General features: G+C 29.3%; 1 long non-coding RNA gene across 1 annotated transcript; it reads right to left on the reverse strand.

Moving 5' to 3' along the window:
• Positions 1-371: 371 nt before the first annotated feature.
• Positions 372-1,745, reverse strand: LOC148199350 (uncharacterized). The gene is made up of 2 exons (XR_015786389.1): positions 1,541-1,745; positions 372-795 (listed from the first exon to the last, which is right to left on the reverse strand). It is a non-coding gene; the product is annotated as an uncharacterized LOC148199350 (long non-coding RNA).
• Between the last annotated feature and the right edge of the window lie 7,356 nt (positions 1,746-9,101).

Here is a 9,101-nt window from a genome sequence, read left to right on the forward strand (position 1 = left end):
CTTTTATATATATATAGTTAATTAATTAAGAAATGTTTTATATACCTTATACTTTTACCCATAAAAAATTAAAAGAAAATATTTTGCATTTTGAAAAATTAATAAATTTATATAAATAAAGACTTGTTATTTTGAATTAATTTAAAAACAATATTTTGCTATTTATGCTACCTAATTCAATAATGTTAAGTGATTGGGTTGATTCAATACATATATCTTAATACACTCTTTTCGTAAACGAACCATGTTAGCTAGTACTTTCTTTTTATTATAGATATTTTAGTCTAATTATATTTTATTGGGTGATTCAAACGTAAAGCTACTAATTATTAGGAAGGAAAACTCTACACAAATAACTTTCACAACATAAATTACCAAAACACTTTAATATACTAATTATTGACTAAAGAAACTATTACAATTAACTTCACCAAATAAAAGACCACAACAACTTCACTGAAATATCAATGACCTAAAAAGTTTCTGCTACGTAGAACTAAACATAACCTTGAATAGAAAACCAAGTGTTTGATTAGTATAACATGTATGTAGATAAAAAAAAAATCACGTCTAAAAAGATTGAACATAGTGGTGAATTATGATGTAATACATAAGTGAGAGTGTTTAATAAAAAAAGATAAAAACTCATTAATATCACATATTCTGAGTCTTTCTCTATTTTTATTTGACATTCTTTTATCAGGAGAGAGACACTGATCATGATGAACATAATTTTCTTTCAAAAATTATGTCCTGGTAGATCCCATGGATTGTCTCGTTCTTCAACTGTAACTGCTGCAAATTACAAACAAATATATATTTCAATTTAAAATTAATAGCATAGTTATATGTAAACAATACCCCCGAGAACCTAAATAATAATAAATTACACGCCATTACGGGTGAAAAAATCAGATGGACTGAATAAATTTAATTTGAATTATAATAGGTCAAATAAAAAATCATTAATATATTTTTAATTTATTAAAAATTTAATGAAAAAATTGATCCATTTTTATTTATTTGATAAATGTTAATTAATATGTTTTTCACAACCTTTTTAAGAAACCTTCAAATCCTTTATAAAAATAATATATTTTGTAAAACAATTAAGAAAGATTTAATTATAAAAAAAAGGAATGGATTAATTTTGATAGAAGGATTCATTTAATGTTGAAAAACAATAAATACATTATCAACCATTCATAAAATTTAATAAATGAATCTAATCCAATATTTTCTTTATAATCCAATTGATTAATGGAAAAATCCTACTTATCTATAAATCATCATGGATAATTTACATCTATGTTACGGCCTTTTGAATTGTATATTATATCATTCACTAGTAGATCCCACCAAAATGATCATGATATTAATTTACATGTACAATTTCCAGTTTTCCAGTTGTTTTACCACAAGTTTTCATTCTTGAGCAAGATAAAAAGATAATGAAGGATTCAAAGAAACAATCTTACGAATGTGAAATAGCTGAGACATTAAGAAGCAACTAAGACAGTAGGAAAAGGATTTAACTTACATGATTTTGGTGCCTTAAGCAGCCGAGACTGAGTTTCAGCCTTGTTAGTCCTCCAAAGGAAGCCCTTTGCCCTTTTGCCAAACTTCAGTGAAAGGAAGAACTCATAGCATGAACCCATTTTGTAAGATATTTTATATTGTTTTCTCTCTCTCTCTCTCTCTCGTATATGTATATTCTCTCTCTATATATATGCTTTGAACCTTGACATTTGTGTGTCTATTGTTTAAGAAGTATATGTATTTATAGTGTTTATAAGTCTCAGTTTTTTTGTCAGTCAAACATGGGGTCTCTTTCTTGACCTAGTCAACTTGATCAATTTGTTTCTTTTTTTTATGATAATATGCAGAATGAGGCATGCTACTTGCATTAGGACTACGTCTGGTCTTGTTTTTGAGTACACCCTTATCTTTTTCTTATCAAAGATGTTGATTGTAGAAAATCATTTTTATTTTCTTATAGAAAAGTTTTCTTTGTAGTAATGTGTTTGTGGTTGATTCCATATTAAGGCAATAGTTGAACGTAGATTTTTCTATTAAATAGTTTGTCTTTTTACAATTTATGTGTAAAATTATTATGCTGATATTTTCTTTATAAAGTATAAAGAAGCTGAAATCTTAAAAAGAAGGAATCAAAGTCTAATATGAATCACTACATTAAATCTTTTAACTATTGGGATATATATGTATTATTAAGGGAGTCTTGACTAAAGCATTTAGATTTAGATTAAGTTATCTTTCTATGTGCTGGTGGATCATTGTTAATATATATATATATATATATATATATATATATATATATATATATATATATATATATATATATATATATATATATATATTATGATAAAAAAAATACAGACCATTGATAAATATTTTGTGGAGATATGAAGTTAAGAGGTGCAAAAAACTTTTGTGAAGAATGAATTATTTGGTCAGAAATAATGACCTAAAAAATATTGTTACAAAATCTATTTTTTTTCATCATAAAAATACTTAAGAATCATATATAATTGTTTGTTAAATTGTGATACAAGATTTATTAAAAAATTGTTTAGTCGCTTAAATGAGTGTACGGTGTCCTTAAGTGACCCTCAACCTTAAAATAGGACACATAACATTGGAAGCGAAAGAAATAAAGTTTCACTTATAAAGTGGGTAAGATCATTCAGCGATTAACATGTTGTTTAACACAAGTTTACATGTTCTTAAGCGAAACACAAAGGTTTGGTTGCTTGCTACAAAGATCCATCACTTAAGCAAATGTGTGAGGTTACAATGAATATTTGAATCCTGAAGTAATATTCATTTTCATGGTCGCTTACGTTGCATAAGCAAGTGAGTATTTAAGTAAAGCACTGAAATAAAGCATATTAATTTTATTGATCAATATTTTAAAATGAAACAAGGTACTAATAAATATTGAAATAGTTACAGTCATAAAAATGTTTTACGTGTAGATATGAACTATTTTGCATTAATGATAAAATTAATAACAATAAATATTATATATCATTGTAATAATATTGAATGAATAAATATAAAAGAAATTATAAGCCACCATTATCATTATCATAGTCTTATTATTGTTATATTGCAGAAAGAGGTGAGATGTATTATCTTGCCAAACATAGTTGATGTGATGATATTTGAAGAACTACAAGGGAGTTAGTTTGCATTTTTCACCTATTAGGCTATAAAATCATCCACTTTTGTCCGTTTTCCTAATAACATCATAGAAAATGCCATAACCAGACACCATGCTCTAGTATATCATGCAATGAGACTCTATCAACAATAAGGTTTTCATATTCATCTAGAAAAAATAAAAATAAGATTCAATAATAAATGAGGCAAAAGTATATGTATATGAAATAATGAATTAAATAGTGAGATTCAATGACGAGTCTTTATAACAACAATTCTTTATTGATATTCAGTGACGAGTTTTAGTAATAAACATGCACACTCACTTAAGCACCTTTCCAAACATGCTTAGGAATACTAACATAGATGCTAATGGTTAAAGCACATTTAAAATTTTCACTATTGTACGCTTGCAATGAAGTATTAAATTTCACCACGTAATCTCTCTCAAATGCCCTTATTAGATGTTCAATAAGGCTAACATATATAATTATTTGGAGTTACAGTAAATTAAGTTTTTGACCATTGCTCATTTTAGCATGACAACTTCTTACTTAAAATAGTCTGGTCTCTCACATTCTATAAAGGATCCTCACCTACATTTTTACCCTACACCTTTTTTGCTTTAGTGAAAGAAAATTATTCTCTTGTAAGCAAATATTTGATATTCAATTGAATGAAAATTAACACATGAGGATATTCAATTTTCATGATACTCATTATTCCCATACACAGTAAAAGAGAACTTACCTGGATCCATTGTACAGTTTTTTCCTGTCAAACGTTCTCCCTTCTCTTACTTCACTTTAATGTTTTCTTGATGATATAGAAATTCTGAAGGATGTCAATCACTGCCGAAGTCTCAGTTTTCTTTCTTTTCAGAGAACGTAACATTTTCTTTTTCTCTTTCAGAAACTTTTACGTCAACCGTAGACCAATCTTTTCCCTCTGTTATGATATTTAATTAACTTTAATAAAATACCAAAATGCCCTTTATTGAAGTGAGAAGAGAGGGATTAATTTTAATAACTCTAAAATAATCCCTATAACTTTAATACCTTATATTCTAATAATCATCACATTAGAATCTTTACATCAAAGCTATACTTTACATTACATGAACCAATGTTAATTATTAATATAATTTAACATCTCTCACTCAAATAATCTTCTTCTGTGTTATTCGTATGTTTTATTTTGTAAATTGATATTTTATTTGTTTCTCCATTTATTTTTTCTATTTAACCTTATTATTTGTGTTATAATGGTTAAATTTTCCATCTTTTCATCTTATGTGTTTTACCGTCATAAACTAGACTACTATCACTTAAGTGAAAGAAATACTTCTCTTAAATGGCTTGAGGGTGGTAAAGTCGTATCCCACTTAAACAATTACTTAAGCATGTGTTATGGATAACTTAAAGTCAATGGCGATTTAAGAATCAAATGTAGTTCTCAATCTTATTTTAGGTTCTAAGAATAATTATCATTACACAAGTTATAAAATTAAGACAAAGAAAGACAACATTCTTTTCTAAAAAAGAATTCTTTAACAAGCAGGGATGATTGTTTACTCCTCACGGCATGTTGGAAGTCTCCCATCAACTAGAGATAAGATCAATTTATTCTTAACATGGTATCAAAGCCTGTTTAGAGTCTATCCTAGAGATATTTGTTGTTTGTTGGACATGTTGTTCCACCTGTTCATTATTGGACAACCCATCTTAGAGAGATAGATTGAATTGTAGTAGAATGAATTTTGTAACATCCTAATTTTTTATAGTATTCAACTACAATGTGATTCATCACACCTTCAATATTACAAAATAGTCAACTCAAAGAAAACATATAAGATGTTATTATAGATATCTAGATATGACTTATGATAGCAAAAGATAACTAATATCTTGCATGACTATGAGATATTACACCCAACCAAGAGTGTAATAGGTCTTTATGAAAAGAAAGAAACCAAACTTGAATGTCCTACTCTACGCTTCAGCTCCATCTCATTTTAGCACTTACTTACCAGAGACATTCCGCCTAAGCTCACACCATTAAGATGATCATTGTAAAAAAAAAACAAGCATGCACAAATAAACAAAGACAAAAGAGTAAGCTTAAAGCACTAAAGGAGAATTCATACAGTTTAAAACCATAAAAATTATCATTTCAATAAAACAATACAGAAATAAGCATATCAACTCTCATATCAAGCAAAACCTAAATATATAAATAATCTCTAAACTTGATCATCTAGATACATTTATTGGTGTCGAACTTTTGGGGGACCTGTGCATGTATGGTGAAACAACATACCACCCAAACTACCATACAAGGTTAATCCGTTAAACACATATGGTCAAATTCACTAGGCTAAGTTCAACTGCTATTCCTCACCACATAACCATCCCTCCCGACTTGAGATTGGGTGGTTATTGGAGTGTTAGAAACTTTTCCTCATTTTGGAGCTCCTACAACAAATCATTACACTAAGCACAACATTAGGATTTTCTCCATGGAATTCCTTTTACCACATACTTAAACTGAATACACATTCACCATTACCATTCATAGGACATTCATAATTATCGAAAACTATACATATCATCCATTATCATATGTCATGAACATATTTATAAGCATCAACAAATATACATCATATCATAATAACCAATCTAAAACAAGCAATTACATCATTAGAATTCCCAAGGAATTCATAATTTATTACAAATTGTACATATCATCATACTAATCATATTAAAATCAAATAAGAAATTAACGCCAAGAAAACAACATAAAATGCTAGAAACAGGTGTCCAATGAGCTACATTGTAGTGAAAAAGTGGAACTCAGTGCCCAAAAACCAGAGAACTCTTTGGTTTGACAACACTCAGTGCCCAAGAGGGCACTCAGTGCTAGGATTCTAGTAGCTCATTGTTTTGGCAACATTCAATGCAAGACCGGGCTGCTCAGCACTATACTAGATGACAACAACTCGTTTTCCTGATTTGGATGCACCTTAGACATATTCAAATGACCAATTGATATCCTTGACACTAAAATTGATGAAAAACATGTTTATGACTAAAATTGAGTACCAATTTATTTATTTGGTCAGAAACAAGGTACACCAAATCAAACCAACCACTCAAATTCTACATACCATAAACTAGATTTTTGATATCTAAGTGACTAAACAAGTCACAGATAACCCAAACATTGAGTTTTTCCTAAACCAACTCTTTTATATTTTCAACTGTCAAAATCCCAAAATTGAAAAAAAAACTTGATTACAACAATATGTGCAACAACATATTTCAATCAACTATAACCTTAAGACATCATCCCAAGTGATAAAAAAATAAATAATAATAAACATTATTCACTGTGTTCTAATTCATATATATATATATATATATATATATATATATATATATATCCCATTGAATTTATTAAATTGTGTGGTAGAATAATTCAATCTCCTATGTGTAATTATTTTACCAACATACAATATCCAAATCAATTTATTAGCCGCTTTCATCTTTGATTAAATATCTGAATAGGAAAAAAAAGGTAAAGACTCAATGTTTGCAACTATGGATCTAAACTTATAAAATATTATCAAATTAATTTCTAAATTTTAAAATTGAAGAATGTTGCTAATAACTATTGCATGAGATAGTCAACATCGCCTAAAAATGACAAAAAAAGAGAGTCAATGTAAATACTAAAATAAAACAAGTGATTGTTAATTTGCGAATTCTTTTTGGAGTTTATTAGGAAAAATCTCTCTGGTTGATAAATAAATTAGTGACAAAACCTTTAAAATGCATTCAACAAGAAAATAAATAAATTAAATTTAAATTAAATATGATTTTAATTTTAATTTATTTTATCTTTAAGATTATTTTTTTTTCTTTTGGAGTTTATTAGGAAAAGTCTCTCAGGTTTGATAAATAAATTAGTTAAAAAAACTTCAAAATGCATTAAGAAGAAAAATAAATAAATTAGATTAAAATTAAAAATGTTTATAAGTCTAATATATTTTAAGTTTAATCATTTTCGAGGTTCTAATTTTGCTGAAAAATCTCAATTAGGTTCTTAGTTTTTTTTTCTTAATCGGGTCCCTACCTATTTTCTAAAAATTAAAGCAATTAGGTTTTTACCGTTAGTTTCGTACTAACACCGTTAAAGGAGATTCCACGTATCAATTCCTGGTTTTTTAGTAGTTTTTAATTATTTTTTGGTTTAAACCCTCCCTTGGTCCTTATTTTTGTATGAAAATCTCAGTTTAGTCATCATTTTTTCATCTGTCTCAATTGGGTCATATTTTTTGTAAAAATGAACACATTTTACCCTAACCGTTAAATTGTAATAAGTGACGTTAGTTGGTGCTGACGTGTTGCATAATTAATACGCTGATGTCAAAATATTTTATTAAGTGGAATTTTTATTTAATTTGAGAGATTATGACATGGCAACCTTTGGTCATTCTCTTCTTCTTCGTTTTGATCTTTTATCTGGGGCAAGGAAAGTGCTCGCGATGGCGCAACCAAATGGCATTTACGGTGGCTCGTGGCGGCGTGAGAAATAATTTACTAGGGCTTAGATGTTGTATCTCCTTTCTTGAGCGTCAGAGATTTTTCCCCTTTCTGGAAGACCAGAGATTGCATCTTGTGAGTGAAAACCTGTTTGCATCGGTGGAAAGCAATGGCTGGTATCTACGTCTTATCAGAAGCAAGCTCCACCTCCAAAATGAATCAGGTGAGCATCCGAGAAAGCCCCATCTCCCAATTAAGGGACAACCCCAAAATGGGGATTTCAACATAGGATTATTGTTAAGGTAGCCATGGATACACTATCTTTTTAATTGATCTGGGAAAGAAAATTGATCTGGGATAAGGTTTCTTTTAGGAATTAACTTTATTAATTAAATTTGAAATCCTAATTGAATAATTAGGATGAAAACCCCTCCTCTGCCTTCTCTAATGGAGTTCTGCACACTTCCAATTAGGGTTCTTTGTCTCGCTGACTGTCAATTTGAATTGGTTTCGAACCACGAGTTCACTGCCTTGCGGATTTTGATTGGTTGCGAGTTTCCAATTCTCGTTTTTGGTGTGCTAAACTGTGAGCATTGTTTTTGAATTGGGGGATTTTCGTGTTTTGGTTGGGTTGGGTGTGCGGATGCATTATGCTACGTGTTTTGCAGATGGATTGTGTGGAATTTCGAAATGGTTGAGAATTTCAGTTGTTCTATTGTAAATGGTGGAGTTTTTTTTTTCTGTTTGGGTGATTTTTCTTATGTGTATGCTTTCTTTATTAACTGCTGCAGGGGTTTCGGGATGTGTATATGCAACTGAATCGAGAAGAATGTCATTTTTTTGGTCTGTGATTGTGTTGTAGATGGTGGGTGGCACCGATGGAGCAACAATGGGGGAGGAAGCAGAGGGGGAGGGAGGAGAAGATCTGGTTCTAGTCAAAACATCACCACGTGGCCTTTCAAATCACCATTGTTTATTTAATTAAAACACTCAACGTAAATGAGGAACAAACGTCAACACATTCTCTCTGCACCACGTGTCTTTAATTTAACGCCGTTTGTTACAATTTAACGGTTAGGATAAAATGTGTTCATTTTTACAAAAAATATGACCCAATTGAGACAGATGAAAAAATGATGACCAAACTGAGATTTTCATACAAAAATGAGGACCAAGGGAGGGTTTAAACCTTATTTTTTTATTACTTTTATTTTTTATTTATTTTAATTTTTTAAAAGATTAAATAAAAATGTCACGTGCCAAATTGATATTGTGTCACGTGGCAATGACAATGTGACATGGCACTGACAGTGCCACGTGTCATTGTCAGACTACATGTAGTTGCATTAGTCTCAGTTTGGTCCTTGTATTTTT

The sequence above is a fragment of the Vigna umbellata genome, chromosome 4 (genome assembly GCF_029865625.1).
Source record: "Vigna umbellata cultivar VRB3 chromosome 4, Vumbellata_1.0, whole genome shotgun sequence".
Lineage (NCBI taxonomy): Eukaryota > Viridiplantae > Streptophyta > Magnoliopsida > Fabales > Fabaceae > Vigna > Vigna umbellata.